Source organism: Lytechinus variegatus, chromosome 8 (genome assembly GCF_018143015.1).
Source record: "Lytechinus variegatus isolate NC3 chromosome 8, Lvar_3.0, whole genome shotgun sequence".
NCBI classification, from domain to species: Eukaryota; Metazoa; Echinodermata; class Echinoidea; order Temnopleuroida; family Toxopneustidae; genus Lytechinus; species Lytechinus variegatus.
The window spans coordinates 8271765-8293766 of NC_054747.1; the positions used below are offsets into that span (position 1 = coordinate 8271765).

At 37.0% G+C, this 22002-nt stretch overlaps 1 long non-coding RNA gene across 1 annotated transcript; it reads left to right on the forward strand.

Moving 5' to 3' along the window:
- The first annotated feature begins 9223 nt into the window (after positions 1-9223).
- LOC121419925 lies at positions 9224-21569 on the forward strand. The gene is made up of 4 exons (XR_005970661.1): positions 9224-9458; positions 16278-16483; positions 18315-18649; positions 21493-21569. It is a non-coding gene; the product is annotated as an uncharacterized LOC121419925 (long non-coding RNA).
- Positions 21570-22002: the final 433 nt, after the last annotated feature.

Sequence of the window (22002 nt, forward strand, 5' to 3'; positions counted from 1 at the left end):
GCTGGCAGCCGTCTGTTTCGAGGAGTTTTTTAACATTTTTTTTAAAATTTCTCCTATTTGTATTTCTCCTCGTACACAGACGGCTCGCTATCGTGCACCCACCATTAGGGGACTTGAAATGCAAAATCCCCCCGTCGGGGCTCTTCAATTTTTGTCTTTAATGAATAAAAATTTTGAAAATTAACGCGACCAAAATGCAAATTAATTTTCCCTCTTGGTATTAATAACCAAAAAACAGAGAAAAATAAAGTTAAAAGGGGGAAAAAAAACCAGCTGTCGCGCAAATTCACTTCCCCGTTTTATCCGATCTTATAACATATGGCCATTGAGTCCCCTGCACAGATCGCGCTAGAACTTCGGTCTCTGTATTTGGTGAATGAAGCCAACGGAGTTCAGCTGAACAACCAACATAACAGAGACCGAAGCTTTTGGTCTAACAAAACACCTGCTGAGCAGAAATTTAAAAAAAAAATACCTTCAGTTGAGTGGGAATGACATCATGAGGATTGACAGTTTCATTTCGACTTGTACGGTCAGTACTGTCCATGACGAAATGGTGTTTTGATGAGCTCTAAGTACCAAGATCAGACCATGATGATCGTGATGATGATCAGGATGATATTTTTCACCTGATATCACGCACGCGGGGATTGAGGGAATCGAATCAGTAGGGCCTACCCTACATTTACATAGCGATCGCGAGCGCTTGATGTTGCAAGCTAGCTCGCTTGAATTGAGCGCACAAATTAGACTTGCCCGCGAGCCGTTTCTTTCGTATTTTGGGGAATTTTGGCGGAGCAGTGGTGTAAAAAAAAGAGACCCGCCAGCAACACATTTTCTTGACTCTGATGTCATGCAAACATCTTGGGACCATCAAACCTTTTGTACCCGATCAGCTGAATAAATTCTCCCAGCCCCCAGACTACTAGCTTTCTGTACCTATACTGTAACACATAACCTGCCCTATGGGATCTCATGTAGAAAGATATGAATAAAATTCTAGAATGCAAAATTAAAAATCTAGTGGAATATGAATTTAAACAACATATATCAAAAATATATACAGCATTAAAATTGCAAAGAACTCCCTGCACACTGCTGCAGTGACAGTTCTCTTTCATCGGCCGAGGCTAATTTTTGTGAAGCCAGCAAATGATATTTATTGACGAGAAAAGGAGATTGTATTTTAAAGAGCAAAATGGGTCAATGCGGAAATTATAGTCAGGTCCAGATAAAAAAAAATGCGCTCAGAAAAAGTGCTTTAGGCATTTTGTGTTAATGCTGATTTATCAATTGTTTAAAGGTAATTCAGAGGTGCTGAATCCAAAAAATGCTGTTTTCCAAACTTGATTCCGATTTTTTCATCCTTAAAGGGGAATCCAACCCAAATAAAAACTTGTTTTTATAAGGAAAAGAAATGTCAGACAAGTTGATAGGTGAAAGTTTGAACAATATCGGAAAAACAACAAGAAAGTTATGAATTTTTAAAAGTTGTAAATATTGGTAATCACTATACCCATGGAGACTTCAAATTGGCCGCACATGTGATGTCATAGTGATGTAAGGCAAGGACTAATCTTCCATGTACTCCAATACATATTATGGCTAAAATGTCATTTTGTCCCAATGTTTTATTTCAAATTGAATTTTTCTTTCATGAGGACATAAAACAACATACTACCTGGGTTAAATTTAGATGACTTCCCCAGGGGAATTGGTACTTAGGAGAAAACCACAAATCCCTGATAATAAAATACATGGACTATGGGATAGTTGTCCTTGCCCCTTGTCATAATTTACTTACCCAGTTGCCAATTTGAAATCTACATAGTATTAGTGATCTCAATTTTAAAGCAGCTATAACTTTCTTATTGCTTGTCCGATTTCTTTCAAACTTTCACCATTCTGTTTAATCTATTTTTCTCTTGGCCAACACAACATTTTATGGCCAAGGCTGGATTCCCCTTTAAATAAGCAACAAAAAAAATTGCGGCATTTTGAATGTACTTTCTTATATTAAACAATTTTATGGGTGATTATATTTCAGAAATCGGGGTCTGTGCGTTATTTTTCATACCCAGGGTCGCAAACATAATGTGTCCGATTCATTCGTCAGCCGTCTTTAATTCCAAGATGGCTGCCATGATTCACAGCTGTTGATTGATAAATAATATGGCAAAATGTTTGATAGTTTTGGGGCGATGCTGGCATTATCACAATGTGATATCTTTAACGTGTCCTCCATTTTTTCCTCGCCTGCATAGCAGAAGCAAGACATGGACGTCGCTTTTCCGATAGTGGCGATGATGACCTTGGCGGCGGCGAAGTCATTATCAAATCTTAACCGAGGTTAAGTTTTTGAAATGTAGTAACTTTTACGGTATATATGTATATTTCATGAAACTTAGAAAGTCTAATGAGACAGTTACAAAAGGTCGTCAAGGGTACCGGTAAATCCAACATAGCGTCCAAAACGACAGTCGTTGGACCATAAACTCCAAAAAATAAGGTAAATCACCAAAATCAATATCAAAAAACTTTCAAGGCAAATAATGAGTCAGGACATGATTACAAGACAGTCAGTTATTGTGTCAGAGAATTCAAGATTACCTTAAAAAATAGCGTCTCTAATGGACGTAGTAACTTTGAAATGGTCCAATTTATATAATATGATATCTACCTGGTAGAAACAACTTTGGGGTCTACCGAGAAAAAAAACTAAAGCATAAACAATAATGGTTCCAAAGGGGAAAATTACATTGGAAAAATCTCAAGGTCTATCAATGGTGCAGTTTTGCAAAAAATATGATGATGGCTTTAAAATAGCTGCTGTTTAAAAAAGAAAATGTGGCTGCAAAGTGCATATACTATCTACCTAGATGCATTTTTGTGTCTTTCTCATGATGTCAAATAGTCAAATATAGGTAAAGACGAATTACAGGGATACGCTGTTGTCCATTTTGTCAACAAATTGAAGAGCGCTCCAGAAATCACATTCGAATTGGCCACCATTGATATAAAAATGACAATATTTTCTATCCCATCTAGTGCCACTATCTTTGGTGTCTCTGTTTTTAAGACTCATGTTTTTCAGACACATGAAAATATTTTTTACAAGAGTTAGTGACATAATCAGATGGTGGTGCAACAATCAGTAAACATCCGAAAAAACAAACTTAAAAAAAATAAGGTATAATTTCACCTATAAAGTTCCATAATTTCCTGATTTTAGTCATTTTAGACTCCTTTCTTGGAAACCATCTTGGATTCTTAACCATACAGGACCATTGATTGCCCTTGTAACTTATCCTTAATGCATTACTTGACAATTTAAACCAAGGGTTAGACAACGTAATCATATACCCCAGGCGGATATTAAACAAACAAGTCCGTTTTTAGGTAACAATAGCCGTTTTAGACTCCGATTTTGCAAGCCTTTTTGGATTATTGGACATGCTGGTCCTCTGACTGTCCTTGTATTGTCCTTATTTATTGCTTGACCCTTTAAACCATTGGTTAAACACCTAAATCATATACCACAGGCTGATATTAAACAGACTATGCCAATTTTTCGGAAATAAAACTACTTATGTCACTGAATATGTTAATGAATATAATATCGATGTTATGTGCATTACAGAAACCTGGTCAAGTAATCAGGATAATGTAGTGATTGGGGGGTGCACTCCTATAGGATATACTTCCATTAACTCTCCAAGAGACGCAAGTAATCGTGGAGGAGGGATTGGAGTCCTGTATAAAAGCATGCTCAAATTAAAGATTAAGGAAATAGATTTTAGGTTTTCCACATTTGAACACACTCATATTACCGACTTGTCAAGCTCCATCCATTTTTTCATTGTTTATAGACCACCCCCTTATCAGCAAATAGATTCACATGTTCTGACTTCTTGAAGGAATTTGATGAATACATATGTGAAATATCACTATGTCCAGGAAAATTGGTGTTATTAGGTGATTTCAATGTCCATTTGGAAGACATTAATAAAAATGGTGTGCTTCACATGAGGAACACGATCTCTTCGGCTGGGTTCATTCAGCATGTCCAAGGCCCAACCCACAATCCTGGTCATACTTTAGATCTAGTTTTTACCAGAGATGATTCAGTTATCTTACAGTGACACACATTTGACACTTGTATTTCTGATCATTATATGATTCTTTTTTTACTAGCTCATCAGAAATCAGACCCAGTCTCTGTTACTTCTTCCTTACGTAATTACCGCAAGATTGATAAAGCTCAATTCAGTAATGCTTTACTTGACGTAGGTTCATCTCAACCAGAAGATTTAGATAATGTGTCTCTTTTTGACTGGTATGTTTCTGGCGTCACTAAGGTATTGGATACCTGTGCACCATCTTCAACAAAGTCCCGCCCTCTGAAGCGACGTAGACCCTGGTTTAATCAGTCTGTACTTGCTGCTCGCCAGCACCAACGTAAAGCAGAACGTAAATGGCGTAAAACACGACTAGACTCAGATCGCACATTGATCATAGAAGCGAATAGGAATGTATGCCAAATCATTGACACCGCTAAAGAAGATTTCTTGAAAGATAAGTTAGGTTCGTGTTCTGTCAAGGAGGTATATCAGATCATTCATTCACTTTTGAACAAGAAGTCGAATCAACTTCCCTTATATGAATCTGCAGCCAGATTAGCTCATCAATTCTCTTCGTTTTCTGTCAACAAGATAAGGAGAATAAGAGCTGAACTTGATGCACGTACTGTACCTGTTAACATTCAGTTTACCGATATTGAAAACCAAACTATTCCACTTTTCACAGAATTTCAGGTTCCTTTTCAGTCAAATGTATCCAGAATCATTGTCTTCTGCTACTAAATCTTCTTGTCTTGACCCCATTCCTACATGGATTTTGAAAGATAATATTGTTCATTTATTACCATTGCTCACAAATGTAAACAATCAATCTCTTTCCACAGGTATTTTCCCTGATCAAGCACATTCAGCAATCATCAAACCTTTTTTGAAGAAATCAGGGTTGGATGTAAATATCAGTAATTATAGACCGGTCTAGAAATGATAAGTTTGAGACCGGTCTATAATCACTGATACTCATCGAGAAGGCGGCATGTACTCAACTAGCTGATCATATTGAATCTAATAATATTCTTGATCCTCTCCAATCTGCCTATAGGCCAGGTCATTGCACCGAGTCTGCTCTGATCAAAGTAAAAAATGACATCATGTTTTCTCTCCACTCTAATAATGTAGTTTTCATGGTGCTGTAACTGCTGTTAGACTTATCTGCCGCGTTTGATACAATAGATCATAACATTTTCATATCCCGGTTATTCAATAGAATAGGCAATAGGTCTACAGTCTTATCCTGGTTTCAATCATACCTGTCTGGATGGACTTCGCAAGTTGATATTGACGGCACATTGTCAAATCCCATAACTCTAGAATTTGGACTCCCTCAGGGGTCAATAGTTTGACCCATAGGCTACTCAATATATACTCTTCCAGTTGGTGATATCATCCGAAATCACTGTATCAATTATCATTTTTACGCTGATGACATACAATTATATGTTTCTTTTGATCCGAAAACTCCGGAGCTCTCAATAATGCACTGGTTAAATTTCCAGAATTGTATATAAGATATAAGACAGTGGATGATAGTGTGTCACATTGTGTTTCATGTGAACTTGACTTAGTAGTCTACTCAGGCTGTTTGACCACCCAATAATTAAACTATAAGATAGGATTGTACATTTCAATCAAAATGAACTTATTATATATATCCATACTGCCATTGGCTCACATGCTGACAAAACATAAAGATCAATAAACCAGTATCAACAAGTTTTGGAACAATCTGTCTTAAATTAGTATAATCTAAATAAAGTATTGTGACCTGTTTAATATTCCTATTGAAAGAGCATAAACTCTGTTTATGAAAACAATCATCTAGTATACCGACTTCATAATATGGAGAAAGTTCAGTTTCTCAAGTCTTCACTCATCACGTCAGACGTCGAATGCTTCAATGTCCAAGTTGATCATACAATGCTGAAGAAATGGATGAGCTGTGCGAATGGAAGACGTTATGGGATGAACTTGCCAAACTAGAAGAAACCGGATAACCTAGATCTCGGGACTTTCCCGCGAATAACGTAGCAATCGTAGAACGTCGTAAGACGTGGATAAATCATCGAGAAAAACGACCGTCTGGAAGAGAACACGCAAGGATTAACAGCCTACAGTACATATCATTTCCGTTGTTCAAATAGTTTAAAATAAAGTAAATGCTGAGTACAGTCAAGCAGGTCATTAAACTTCTATACTTGCTTTTGAGTACCTAATAGCAGTGTCCTAACTTCGAACAAGTGAAATGTTTATTCTAATAAAGTGTCATATAAAAATCTCCACTCTCCTTAGTTCATCAGTGTTTAAACAAAACCTTCAACATTGTAATAACTACATCAATTGTCTTGATAAATGTGTAAGACATATAAATATATCATGAATTTCCTAATAAAGTGTATGACAAAGGTGCATATTTATATAAAATATCCAATACCTGTACATGTATGTCTTATATCTTGTCTTCGAATAGCATAATTAACCTTCGTCATGTTCAATTGTGATACCAATTAACATCAGTTTTCAACTATAATCATCAAAGCTTTACATAATGATATGGTAAAATAAAACATCAACTTACAGTCTGGACCTTGAATTCCAACCAGTGTACCAACCACTGCTGGCTTACATGCCACTCCAAATAACAAAGGCGTGGCACCAAAGTGCTGGCTTTCCCAGCCAAGGAGCTGCTGAAAGGTGCTGCTGCACCCTATGCTTGCTTATCTGCAGTCTGCTGAACATTTGCTTGCATAGCCCTATGCAGTGCACACACACAATAGCTATCAAACACAGTGAGGGGTTGCCTACTCTAGCAGTTAGGTTTGGTCTATTGATAAACAAATTAAGGAGTTACTCAACCAAATAGGCTCTTCCACTGGCTACTAAAGGGGAGTTTAAATGAGCTTCTGACATAGTGAATAAATTAAAACTTAATGATAATAAAACTGAATTTTTTGTTGCGGCCTCTACTTATAACTTGCGCAATCTTCCAAATGTTCAACTTGATGTTGATGGTACACTCATCAGACCATCAGAAAAAATACGAAACCTTGGTGTCATATTTGACTCCCGCATGTCAATGTCGTACCATATCTCTCATATCTGTAGCATAGTCACTTTTTATTTAAGGAACATTTCTAGAATCAGGTTTATTGACCAGTCTGCCTGTCATAATGCTGTTCGTTCATTGGTTCTGTCTCGTATGGATTATTGCAATGGGCTCCTTTCTACAATTCCCTCTAATCAATTATTCCGTGTTCAACGGCTACAAAATTGGGCAGCACGATTAATTCTACATTCTACTCCTTAATTCTCTTCACTGGCTTCCTTTTAAACAGAGAATTACGTTCAAATTACTCGTTATTGTCTACAAAACACTGAATAAACAGGCTCCACAGTATTTAAGTAACTGCTTGAATCTGTATGGACCAACTAGAGCTCTTAGATCGGCCAGTGATCACCTTCGCCTCACATATTCATTAACTCGTACATTAGCTGGTGACAGAACTTTTACGGTGTCGGCTTCAAAATTCTGGAACAACCTGCCACTAATAATTAGACAGTGTCCATCATTAGCAATCTTCAAAAAGTCATTAAAAACTCATCTGTTTAATACTTTGTAGTTTTTAAAATAGTATATCTTATTCATTGTAAGCGCTTTGGGCCTAATGGGAGAAGCGCAGTACAAATAATAAGTAATAATAATAATAATTTGTCTTGTCATCTAAATGAAAATTAAGATTACCAGCAATTAAGAGGTAGTGTTGGTCAACCATCAAACTTTCAAGAGAGTTAGGAAACTCTTTGAAAAATATAGGGGCTGTCGGTTTACGGTCTATTGTAATTTGAGGACGATATATAACTACAATACGAATAGGCTTCTGGTGACTGGTAGAGATCAAAATATTCATGTATTCAAAGGACTCCAAAGAATTAATCTCCTTTTCATGGACATGAAAACTTTTCCGAAGACACACCCCAAGTCCACCACCTGGTCTATCCCTTCTAGGAGAGTGAAGAAACCGATGAGATGGTAACGACGATCTCAAATCTGCTAAGGAATGGTCATCCCTTTCATCTCCGTAGAGCCAGGTCTCTGTTAGAGCAAAAATATCTATGTGATCTGATGTAACTAGATCACATATCATATGAGTCTTGTTCCTAATCGATCTGGCATTCCACAAAGCAAAATGTGCATCATTACCTTGTGATTCTTTATCTTTCCGTTTCTTCAATACATGGTTTACCGGTGATGGGGAAGTTGAAACACTGTCTTTCTTGTGTCTTTGATGCGTCTACCACCCTTGATCCCTTGGTGAGTTGGGCGTCTTGCACTGATTCCAAGGGATTTAATACTAGCCCAGACTATGGCGTGCCAAGTGTACGCCAGTATATTCTGTGCAATTCAAGCAATTCCGTACACAAAATGTGTTTTTATTCAGACGAAAATCTTTTTGTCATGACGCTTTTCTAATTTCGTACACGAAATTTATTTTGTGTCACACAAAATCATTTTCGTCTCGACGAAATGCACAAAATAAATTTCGTTTAGACAAAATGTAATTGCGTCCACAAACTTCATTTGGCGTGCCATACAAAATGGCGCACCAAATGTCCGATGGTAAATTCCGTCCAATTCACGTCATTCCGTACACAAAAGTTTTTTTGTTCGTATGAAAATGATTTCGTCATGACGCAGTTTTATTTCGTATACGAAATTATTCTTGTCACACAAAATAAATTTTCGTCGAGACGAAATGTAATTTAGTCCACAAAATTTATTTCGTACACACGAAATGAATTTTGATCTAACGAAATAGCACCCCAATTGTCCAAAGGAAAATTCTGTAGGAAAATATGTGTTTCACTCCAACGAAATTCATTTCGTCATGATGCAGTTTGATTTCGTATACGAAATTTATTTTGTGTCACACTTATAATCAATTTCCTCGAGACGAAATAAAATTGCGTCCTCGAAATTCATTTCGTTGCGATGCAAATATTTATTCCGTCAACGAAATGATTTTGTGTCACATCACAAAAAATTCCGTCGACGAAATGATTTTGTGTCACATCACAAAAAATTCCGTCCATGTAAAATAATTCTGTCTCCTCTTTCTGGCAGGGAATATGAGATCGTCGCTGATTGGCTGCACCTTGCTCAAGCCGATATCTTCGCTCGATCGATATCCGGGCGCGGGACGGTCACACTCACAGGTCGGCATGTTGGTGAACCTTTCTTGTTTAGCTTAGATTTCACGTTATTCATGTCAACGAGAGCTGCAAACAACTTCTCTAATTGGTAGAATGTGGACGGACATTGCATTCGTAAGTTTAGCTATGTTTTCGACTTCAAAATTACGTTGAAAACAAAATGGGAATTCGTTAGTCGTTGCCAAACTTGCATTTGCAAGAAGCTGTGCAATTTATAGTCCCGTGTATTCAAGTTTGTGTAGAGTCCTACTGTAGTCGACCATGCCCATGCCAGGCCGGGGGGATTGGTCTTTTGTGCACACCTAAAATGGTAATGAATTATACAGGCTGATATTTAGGCCTAGATTTTGATAAATGGTGTAAAATTCATACTCAGACTGACTCAGAGCAAAATGCATGTTGAAATTGGAAACTTCATTGGATGACAAATTTTATATAAGTATTGACTGTCTGAGTCAGTGATTGACGTGATTTTATTTTTAGATTATTAAAAACAGCTTTAGCTTGGGCACCCACACGCATTGCGAGGTTAGTATTAATACTGGTAAATTAAACCATTGAACCATGTTTGGCAGTGGATTTCGAATTGACAGTTAATGAGTTAGTGGGTCGCGCATGCTGGCTTGCTGCGATCCCACTTCTGCAAGTGATGTCCACGTCCATAAGGCATTAAACACACCACTTCTAAGTAATGGCTTGGTTTTTCTGTGCGCTGTGGCATGTCGGGAGCGGATCCAGCTTTTATAAAGGGGGGGTTGGGGTGGTATGTGAGGGAGCGTAGCGACCGAGTCCAAGCGAGCGAAGCAAGCGAGGGTGTTTGGGGGGTGTCCCCCCTCCCACGTAGGGAAAATTTTTGAAAATCTGTGTGTGAAAATGGCGTTTCCTTGCATCTAAAACACCACTATTTTTGATATAGAGGTCGTTGCCAAATTAACCCCCATGAAAATTTGTAAAATTAAGTTGCAATCCCCCATTTTTTTTTTATGGGGGGATTTTTGTTTGGGGATGAGAATCGGCAACCCTGGCCTAGATTGTCACTTCCGTGTCCTCAAAAAAGCTGATGGGGGGGGGGGCAAAAAGGACTATGTGACATTTGTTCGCCCAACCCTCCCCCCAAATAAATAATAATAATAAATTAAATGAAGACATAGAAATAGAATAAAATAAAATTACAAGTTTTTTAAAAAAGATGAGATTAAAAAAAAATGGTCCCCAGATTTTTTTTTTTTTTTTTTTTTGGGAGGGGGGGTTGCAACCCCCCCCTCTAGATCTGTTTCTGCGTGTAATGAACCCTTGACTATGAGTTGGGCTTGTCCGTAGACTCTAATGTTAGAGTCGAGGCCTATCTCGGCTCGGGCCCAAAGATGCGCCACCGCGCACAGAAAAATCATGTGGTATGGACACCAGAAGTGAGAATGAGATCCCATGCGCGACCCACTGACTTAGATATCCACTGCCAAAACGGTTCATGGTACAGGGTATAGGGCAAGTCCAAGAAAAGGTCACCCTAGAAGGTAAAATTTTATCTCCAATTTAAGAAGTTATCTTTGGAGGGGTAAGAAAGCCTATCGCCTGTTGTGGTAGCCTAAGTATGTTTGGCCTAGGTCCTAGCCCCACTCATTACTAGTACAAGTTTAGTTACTTCGAGCGATGTTTGTGCCGGCTCCACTTCACCACCACTACTATACGCTCCATCTGGCTGAACATCGTGTCCGTTAAGTCGATCTGATATTCCGAGTGACAAAGGTGGGATTTTATGGGGAAATATAAAACTCATGGAACATCACGATCTTTAAAAACAAAACTAATATAGGAGGGGGTCCAGTGACTCCGGACATGTTATCTTTTGGTTACACTTCGTAATTCAGAAGGTTCGTAATTCCAAAACACGTGAATTCATTATTGCCTGAACCACAATGTTCGTTAAATCGAAAAAGGGTTCGTTAATCCGAACATTTGTGGCGTAATTCCGAAGGTTCGTTAATCCGAAAAGGAATAATGAGTGATAATTCCGAAGGTTCGTTAGTCCGAAAACGAAATGAGGTTCGTTAATCCGAAAACGAAATGAGGTTCGTTAATCCGAAAAAACTAAATGAACAATGAACCTCATTTTTTTTCGGACTAATGAACCTTCGGAATTATGACTCTCATTATTCCTTTTCGGATTAACGAACCTTTGGAACAACGAACGTCATTTCAATTTTTGGATTGTCGGACCTTCGGAACAACGAACCTTATTTCGCTTTCAGATTAACGAACCTCCGGAATATCCAAACCTTCGGAATAACGAAGCTTCGGAATTATGAATGTAAACAATCTTTTTGAAGCCTTCCTTTTTGTCTTTGGATTACACTAAAAATATGAATTCAATACTTGTAATCATCTTCTATTTTGTTCTTTATATTTCCCAACATTTTGTACTAAAATTTGATGAAACTTCGCTTCTAACTTTTTTCAAATGACTTTCTAACATTGATCGTGTGGACACACAACCTGTACGGACACACAACAACTGAGGACGTTTAGCAATACTTGATTAACCTTATGCCCAAATTTCATGAACTAGGTTTCTAAGTTTTCATTTAAAAAACACAACCTTTTGTTAAGATTTGGTGTTGATGCCGCCACCGTCAGAAAAACAGCGCCTATAATATAATTTTACTCTCCTATGCAGGTGAAACAAAACGGAAGGAAAGAAGGGAAAACACAAATTTTGTGCATTTTCATGTATTTATTTTCAATAGTCTCGGCAGTGCAGCCGTCCTTGCATGGTAACTATTATATAAAGATTATCCAGCAGCTTGCAAAGGAAAGTCAGTTTCAAAGTAATTTCTTCAGTGCACAGATGAGGCGAGGGGGTCTTCGGGCGCTTGCTCCCTCTCCTCTCCTACAAAAATAAATTATGACCAAGAAAGTAGAAAAGAAAATGGTGAAATATATTTTTTCTGAATATTATGCTTTCATTGGATATTTATAAAGTTAAATATTTTTATTTTTTTTGCTCGCTCACAAAAAAAGATCTGCCCAATTATTCATATCTAGCCCCTTCAAAACTTTGGCTCACTTCGCCACTGATTTGTTTCATCACACTTCTATGCAAATACTTACGCCTATAGAATAGAATACATTATATCCTACATAGAGTAAATCATGTATAGTACTATTGGTTCAAGTAGCATCATGTGACCGAATATATTTCAACTCTGACGTCATACCTCGATATATTTTTGGATACTAGTATATCGAGGTCTGACATCATTATTTCACAAAACTGGATCTAGCTAAACTCTCAGGCACACCGGCCAGCGCGCTCTCTCTCCTGGGCAAGTCCAGCGATGTGTCGGCACAGGCACTGATCTGCGTTCTGCTGAGCACGATGGCTCAGAGAAAAGTAGGTAATTCAACTCAAGTAACCGGACTTTGCAAGCTCATCACATAGATTTTGGTTATAAATTATAAAAAGTTGGATAAAAAACAAATATATCAGGCGTTTCATTCGAAAGCATAGTGGGAATTATTAATCCTCGGTTGGACTGGCAAAACTACTATATTTCTCTCGGGGCTTCGCCCCTCAGGAAGTAATTGTCAGACCAACCTCGGATAAATAATTCAACTATACTTTCTCAAAGCCTGATATATTTGTTTACTATTTCTCATAATTCCATATGGCTTTGTGTAATTATTTTGTGTCCAGAATTACTTCATTAATATGAAATTTTATTCAGAATCACAAAAACTGCAAGCTCTCTTTTTCTCCTAATAATCAGAGACAAAATGAGCCCAAGATTTTGAGGGAGTCAGATGTGTCATATCAGGCAAAATTCAATAGAAGTTGTGAGCGAGCAAGCTTTTCATTAAAAAAATCACATTTTGTAGCTTGACATAAAAATATTCAGAAAATGTTATATTTCATTTTTCTTTCCTTTTTTTTTTTGGGGGGGGGGGGGGAGAGTATCCCAAGCCTCCCCCCATCTATGCACCTCTGTCTAGTGTCTATATTACTGTTATATTGTTATTTCAAGACTAATTTTCATAGAAACGATTGGTTCAGAAAAAATATTAAACACATGCAGCCTTTCATGGAAAGTTCCCCCGGTTGTCCCGAAAAGGTGTGTTTTGTTTGACTTTCCTCCTCAACCCACCCTTTCGAGAAAAGCTCTCGCGGCATATCTCAACGTCCGTATGACATATTTGTCCTGCCCACCAGAGGTGAAGGCGAGACTAAGGGATCCAAATGTCGTCTGTCCGTCCGTCACAAACCTGTAATGACACATAACTCCACAACCGTAAGTCGCTTTTAAACCAAACATGGATGATAGATGGACCTGCATGTTGAGCTGCAGTCAGAGGTCACATGGTAAGGTCAAAGGTCATTTTCAGGTCAACGTTAAAGTTTACATGCAACACTTTTATGACACCTAACTCCACAACCGTAAGTCGCTTTTCAACCAAACTTGGATGGTAGATGGACTTGGGGGACCTGCATGTTATGCTGCAGTCTGAGGTCATATGGTAAGGTCAAAGGTCATTTTCAGGTCAACGTTACAGTTCACATGCAAGACTCTTATGACACCTAACTCCGCAACCGTAAGTCACTTTTCAACCAAACTTGGATGTTGGATAGACTTGGGGGACGTGCATGTTATGCTGCAGTCAGAGGTCACATGGTAAGGTAAAATATCATTTACAGGTTAAAGTTTATATGCAAGACTCTCTTATGACACCTAACTCCGCAACCATAAGTCACTTTTCAATCAAACATGGATGGTCGATGGACTTGGGGGACCTGCATGTTATGCTACAGTCAGAGGTCACATGGTAAGGTCGAAGGTCATTTTCAGGTCAACGTTAAAGTTTACATGCAGGACACCTAACTTCGCAAATGTAAGTCGCTTTTCAACCTAACATGGACAGTAGATGGACTTGGGGGACCTGCACATGTTACGCTGAAGTGGGAGGTCACATGATAAGTTCAAAGGTCATTTTCAGGTCAACGTCAAAGTTTACATGCAAGACTCTCTTATGAAAACTAACTCCGCAACCGTAAGTCACTTTTCAACCAAACTTGGATGTTGGATAGACCTGGGGGACGTGCATGTTATGCTGCAGTCGGAGGTCACATGGAAAGGTCAAAGGTCATTTACAGGTTAAAGTTTACATGCAAGACTCTCTTATGACACCTAACTCCGCAACCGTAAGTCACTTTTCAACCAAACTTGGTTGGTAGATGGACTTGGGGGACCTGCATGTTATGCTGCAGTCAGAGGTCACATGGAAAGGTCAAAGGTCATTTACAGGTTAAAGTTTACATGCAAGACTCTCTTATGACACCTAACTCCGCAACCGTAAGTCACTTTTCAACCAAACTTGCAGACTTATGCTGCAGTCGGATGTCACATGGTAAGGTCAAAGGTCATTTTCAGGTCAATATTAAAGTTTACGTGCAAGGCTGGTATGACAAGTGTTATTCTATCCCAGTAATTTCACAATGAAGTTTTGATATAATTCTTGCGTGCCCTTGCAAATCACAATATTTCTGGTTATTTTCATAAGTGGGCGAGACAAAAATTGCTTTTGCCTTGTTTTTTAGTCATGTTCAAAATGAATTAGTGATGATTTCATTTTTCTCGGCATTTTAATCCCCAAGTCTGCATGGTTTAATTATGTTTGATGCATGTTTTGCCTTTAGTAGACAGCTGGCAGCCCTCTGTCTCGAGGAGTATTTTTATATCTTTTTCTGTATTTGGTGAGTGAAGCCAACGAAATTCAGCTGAACAACCAACATAAAGGCATGGTCACACCGGCCGAGCGTTGTTGGGGCGGTAGGGAAAGAGGGTAGAATATTTCTCTCAAAATGGGGGAAAAAATCGAAAACAAAAAAACTAAAATCGAACTTGAAAATGGTAAACGGTAGCGAGCGGTGATGATTTTTTTTTTCTCTCCGCTCCACGACCGCTCCAACAACGCTCGGCCGGATGCCTTTACACTTAAGGGGAATCCAGCCTTGGTCATAAAATATAGTGTTGGAAAGGAGAAAATTAGATAAAACAGAATGGTGAAAGTTTGAAAGAAATCGGACCAGCAATAAGAAAGTTATGGCTGCTTTAAAATTGAAATCCCTATGATTATGTAGATTTCAAAGTGGCAACTGGGTAAGTAAATTATGACAAGAGGCAAGGACAACTTTCCCATAGGCCATGTACTTAATTATCAGGGATTTGTGTTTTTCTCCTAACTGCCCTTCCCCTGGGGCAGTAATCTAAATATAACCCTGGTAGTATATTGTTTTATGTCCTCATGTGAAAGAAAAATAAAAATTTGAAGTAAAACATTTGAAAAAATGACATATTAGCCATTTTATGTATTGGAGTACATGGAAGAGTAGTCCTTGCCTTACATCACTGTGACATCACATATGTGGCCAATTTGCAGTCTCGTGGATCTAGGGATTACCAATATTCACAACTTTAAAAATAACTTTCTTATTATTTGTCAGATAGTGTTCAAACTTTCACCTATCAACTTGACTGATTTTTCTTATTCCCCTAAGAACAAGTTTTTATTTGGGTTGGATTCCCCTTTAACAGAGACCGAAGCTTTTGTTCTAGTTTTGGCTCTGCTATTTTTTTGATTGGATGTATTTCCTGATTTATCACAATAATTGCAAGTTTTATCATAATTTAACTTTTTGAAAATTATGCTATTATGTGATTAAGGCTACATCTCTTGTACTTTCTACCGATAGTCTCAATATAACGTTATTAATGGATTATTTCTTGTTAAAAATCCTAAAGATAGGAACTAACTCTGTGGTTGGTAGATAAATATGACTCACTTGTCCAGGTGTTGATAAACGGGCCGCTGCTGAGTAGGCCTAGAGTTTTCTTAATTATATATAATTGATTTCATGACATGTGTTTACATTTGCTGCAGATTCCCATTCAGCCGTTGGACTGAACTGGTACTGTAACACAGTATGGATGGTCAATATGAAGCAAGCTTCATCGAATTCCTCCTAAAGCTCTGTACTCTGTTCTGATCATTTTGAAGATGCTTGCTTTGACAGGACTGGGCAAACGATTCGTCTAAGACAGGATGCTGTCCCAACCACATTTAATTTGCCGCCTCGTCATCAGAAGGTACAGTAGATCTATATCATACGTGTTTTAAAGAAATATAATCTCTGTATTATCTATCTACCTTTGGTTTGACAGAACAATGTTTTGAATATTCCATTCTCAGTAGCCAAAGAGAAATGAAAATTATCCTATTCGGGAGGGTCACCATGGACCTCGGCCTATACTGTGTACCAGGGGACTGTGTATTTTAAGTTAACGCTTACTAAATGATCAAACAAATTAAAAATTTGGTTTAGCCCTACATAATTAGCATGAGCTTCTTTGAAATTGCAAAGCTAAGGGTGTATTGCTGATTTTTCATAATTTATTAAATTCATTTTTGATAAATTATTTTATGCATAAATAGAGAATTCTCTGCTGTACAGTTAAGTAAATCTCTAAATAAGTTCCCAAGTTCTACAGTGCGTATGAAAAAATGGGATAGATTTGAAAAGTCTATAAAATTTTTGTTTCAAATTATGATCTCAATATTTTGGTGTCAATACATGCTATGGAGTCTTATCCTTCAAATGCTATTAAAATAATTTGGTTTTGTTCGTGCTTACGCAAACACAAATTTTTGTTTTGTCTGGGGTAAAAAAGGAAGCTTGCGCCAAAATGGCATAATATGATGGTCGGACTTCTTGCTATCAGCAGAATTCCTCTTAACCTTTCATTATCTTTGCCATAATTTTCGAATTATGCAGTCAAAATTCATTTCCAAATCTACTTATTTATTTGGATAGTTGTGGTGTTGTTCCTTTTTAATATGTTCTCTTTTAGTTTTGAATATTCCTTCCTTAGGCAAGAACATTTTTTTAAACCAAATTATGGTAGAGCGTGTTTTTTTTCGAATCCTTTCATTGTGTTCTGCAAAGGTTATGATGCCTTTGAACAGTGGCATACTGAGGGTGGGGGCTCGGGGTGCTCCCCCCTCCCAATACAAAATTATGACCAAGGAAAAAAGTGGAAAGAAAAATAACAGAAAACATAGAAAGTGAAATATGATATTATTCTGAATATTATGTCAAAATCACAAAATTTGATATTTTAGTAAAAACTGGAAATTTTTGCTTGCTCGCTTCACAACTTTTTAATGCATTTTACCTGATCTGCCACATCTTGCTCCTTCAAAATTGACTCAATACACCATTGCCATTGAAAGACATGAATATTTTCTTGCTTGTCTGTCAAGCACATAATTAAACTTGGTGAAGGATTCAATGACCCCTTGAAAATAGGATTCATGTCTTTTATAGGTACCATTACATAAATTGTTTCACATAATTATTATCAAAGGTACCATAACATAATTTGTTTCACATAATAAAAAGGATTTGAATGATTACAAATTCTCCCAATTAAAAATGCAAATCTTCTCACTTGGGTTGACAAGAAAGTCTCTTCTTACTTATGAAGGAAAATTCAAAGGTAAAAGAAGTTCAAATTAAAACCAATGTAATTCAGGTAAATGAATAAATTTATTAGTGAAATTTGACAGCATTTTTCGAAAATTATGGCAAAGAATGAATATATTATAAGTCTGCTGATTAGCCAAAAGTATAAAAGTATAAAACGTCCCCTGTTCGCCCAAGCATGAATTTACTTTTTAAATGCCATTTCAAAGATAAGATCTTAGAGCATCTATTAATATCAAAATATAGATATAATATTTTGAGACAAAGCAAAGATTTTATAATTTTCAACCAAGAAGTGCAAGAATAATGATGCATTTGTCATTTATGATTTAAAATATAATTTCCATTGGATTAGATTTGTAAGAGAAATAATGTTTTTGAGCAATTCTAGGTCCGACATGAACTCATACATTGTTGCATTTAAAACATAATAGATGGAGACCAGCAGCATGGCAGCAGGAGCTAATGTTGGTCGTGATGAGGCATATACCACCATCAACAATGCTGCAATTGCATTCACCACCACCAAGTCTGCTTCTGTCACTGCCATCACCATTGCCACCGCCATTACCAAGACCACTCCTGACACAAAGCCCCCAAGTCCTCAACTGACCAGATATTGCAGCTGGAGAAGGATATACCAGGAACTTCAAAGCCAGGGCTTGCCAGTCTCCTACAATAAGAAAAATGCCATGGGCCCATCTAATGAACTAGTAGTAGAATATTTGGCCAAAGTTGTAGAAATGCAGAGACTAACATACTGCCACAGGTAAAAATCAATGTCAGATATGATGTATAGTCTTTGAAATATGGGTTGCAGAATGAATATCAGTAAAACCCATCATGATGTGCTATCTGATTTAACCCTAAAAAGGCGGTGGGAGCCCAAAAATTTTCACGATAAATCCACAACGTGAAAGATTGTGCCGCGTCATTATAAAGCCTTTTTTAAAAAAAGTTTATGAGTTTTCAGACAAAATTTGTGACACCTGGGTACCCGGTTCTGCAATTATGCAACATTGTGCATTGTGTAAGTACACATGTCAGAATTGCACTAAAATGTGATTTCATGGACAAATCCAATGCAAAATCTGTTTCTAGCCAGAATTCATAATTGTATCATACCGGTTAATGTTTATTTTTACTGATTAAAATCAATTAATTTCATTGTGCTTATGATCAGAAAATTTTGTCAACAATATAAAAAAAGTAAAAAAAACAAATACTTAAGAAAGGAAAAAAATACATATGAAAGGTATTTGATATCAATTAATTTTTATGTGTCTGAACAAAAACTTCAAGGGCTGTGTTTATAGATTTCCAGCCAAATTCTAATTTCATGCATGATTTAGTAAAATATATAATTCTAAATAATTTTAGAATGATCAAATATACAATTTTTTCATCTGTGGCAGGCATTTTGCATTTCTTCACAATTGCGCAATTAACGGTCAATCTTGAGGGCCCCCACTCCCCTTCCGCCCATCTTTCCTGCCTCCAAAATACCCTGGCAGTCTTATTAGGGTTAGATTAAGTCTACATTAAGCAAACATAAAATTCTTACAATTGAATTCAGTGGCGTAATGAGCCAAATATTTTGAGAGGGCTAAATATGGCGAATGGAAACAAGTTCTCCAAAGAGAGCAAAGGGAGTGTGCAAAATTTTAGAACTTTTTAATACAGAAATCAAAATTTGGAAAGATTTTGACGTAATAATATCCAGTAAATACTCTCTATTTCACCCTTTCTCGTTCGCTTTCTTTCTTTTTCTCCTTTTCTTTCTTGGTCATTAAACATTGGGGGGGGGGGGGCAGTCAGACCGCAGGTCCCTATGCTAATGAGCAAAAAGTCCAGATACATCCAAATCATCTCGTGGCTGAATCCTTGCAAAATCTTGTGATTCGTGAGATTTTCTTTCTCGAGTCTAAGAATTTACCTGTTTTAAAGAGAAATTCCAGTATTGGTAACGATCTCAAAATGACTTTTTACAGAATCTAATATAATGACCACCCAAGTGTCTGTTTGTATGAATAAAAAATATGTGCCAAAGGATTCTGGAAGAAATTGTGTAATTGCTGAGAAATAAGCAAAATAAGCTCATATTCCAGCAATAATAATACACTGTCCCACGTGTGCCTATCTGTGTTGGTGATCTTCAGTGTGAACATTTTTCAGCGTAGATTTCAAGATTTCACAAAGTTCAGTTTATGTAACTTTACCAAATCTAGATCCTCGATGATATACTGACAATTAAGCCAGACTTTCTCATGAAATCAGTGTTTACTGCAACTACTGGCATTCTTTTTAACCTCAAGTTAAATTAAATATTATTGCACTATCAGATAGAGTAAAAGTTACTCTTTCATATTGGTCATTTATTTTGTATACAATATTTTGTTAAATAAGTAAATTTCTGGCCTGAAAGTGTGCCTCAAAACTTAATTTTCTTCTTCCATTTTCTTTTGCACATTGTGCAAACTTTTTATTTTGAGCCTCAATGATATCCATATCACCATAAAGCTGAACTTCTTTTCTTTCTCACAATGCCACTCTTGATATGCGGCACCTTTTAATCGGGTCAAGATCACACTTTCCCACTAAGGTACAATACGAGATTTCTGTAATTTTGTACTTGCATGAAATCCAGAGTTCTGATTGGCTGGATAAGGTTCACAGAACAACAGGCACAGGGTATTTGAGGAGATTACCACATGGGAAGTGTGACCTTCCTACGAACCCTGGCACTGGAACCGTTGGAATTTGCCACTGGGTGGTCTATTTGACCAATCAGAATGCAGTATTCTTGTTTTCAAACTGCTTTATGTACTTGGCAAATGAAAAGTGTGATCTTGACCCGATTAAACCAATTCTTATTTTGAAACCTATATCGTTTCAAAGCATACATATTCAGCTTTATCATGATATAAAAATCATTTGGGCTCAAACACAAATAAAGTGTGAAAATAGCAACTTTTGTCAGGTGAAAATATTTATTTTATAGCATATTTTAGATCAAACTTTGAACCTATATTACAAAATCTTTGAATAAATCCAAACATATGACATGAAAGAATGATTCTTCTTCTTTACAATGGTACCAAATTCATGAAATTCGATGCACAGTTAGAGCAGCAATGACCGAATGAAAAGGTGTTATGGTCCGCGTCAAGCTCATTAAATATACAAAACATCTCAAGTCATGAATATCATTTGGATGAAAGAAGCCACTCTCTTGGGACCTGCAGTCTGACTGGGGGGCATGGCCCCCATCTATACATCAGTGATGGATTTAATACTTTTTGCATGTACGATGACGATGCTCGCTCTCTCTCACATCCTTAGTATGTGTATATGTGTGTGCAAGATGAATTATGAGGAATAATTGCATGAAGTGACGTTTTTCAACCAGAGATTGATCCTTATATATTATTTACTATTGCATTTTTGTTCATCATATTGACAACATCTTGACCCCTTACCCCCCCCCTGACAAAAACCTAATAGTCAAATGAAGTTTCTTTTCTTTTTTTTGATATACATGTAATGTATTTTCTTGTGAGAAAAAAATTATAGTGCCAAACATTTTTTGAAAATTTTAATTTATTCCTTCAGGTGAGGTTTTGTCCACAGTTCCAGAAGGACACAAAATAGTATCAGAAAGTCATGCCAGAATCAAACATTGAAGGGTTTGAAGAGCCAGTAAAGAGCCTAGAAATGTGATTTAAACGTAAGTTAAACTTATTTATAATTCTGATTCATTTTGGCATAGAAGTAAGTCATAATAACAATTTGAATGATTTTTGTTTCTTGATTTGCTCTTTGTCAGGTAATCCAAATTTTAGAATTAAACTCTTAGTTTGAGGTGTTGATGATTTTTTTTTCAGCTGCAAAAGTAACAAACCAATATCAATCATTGGTCGATAATGTGACTTGCTTTCTCTTGCCAAATTGGTACATGTACATGTATATTCTGCATTTCTATAATGATTGACCCCACCACTAGCACATAAGATGCAACATGTCAAATAACTGCCAAACTCACTTCATCATGTATTTAATTATTAATATTTCATTAAAGGAGTAAAAGGACTCAGAAAGATTACCCGAAAAAGCTGACCCTTT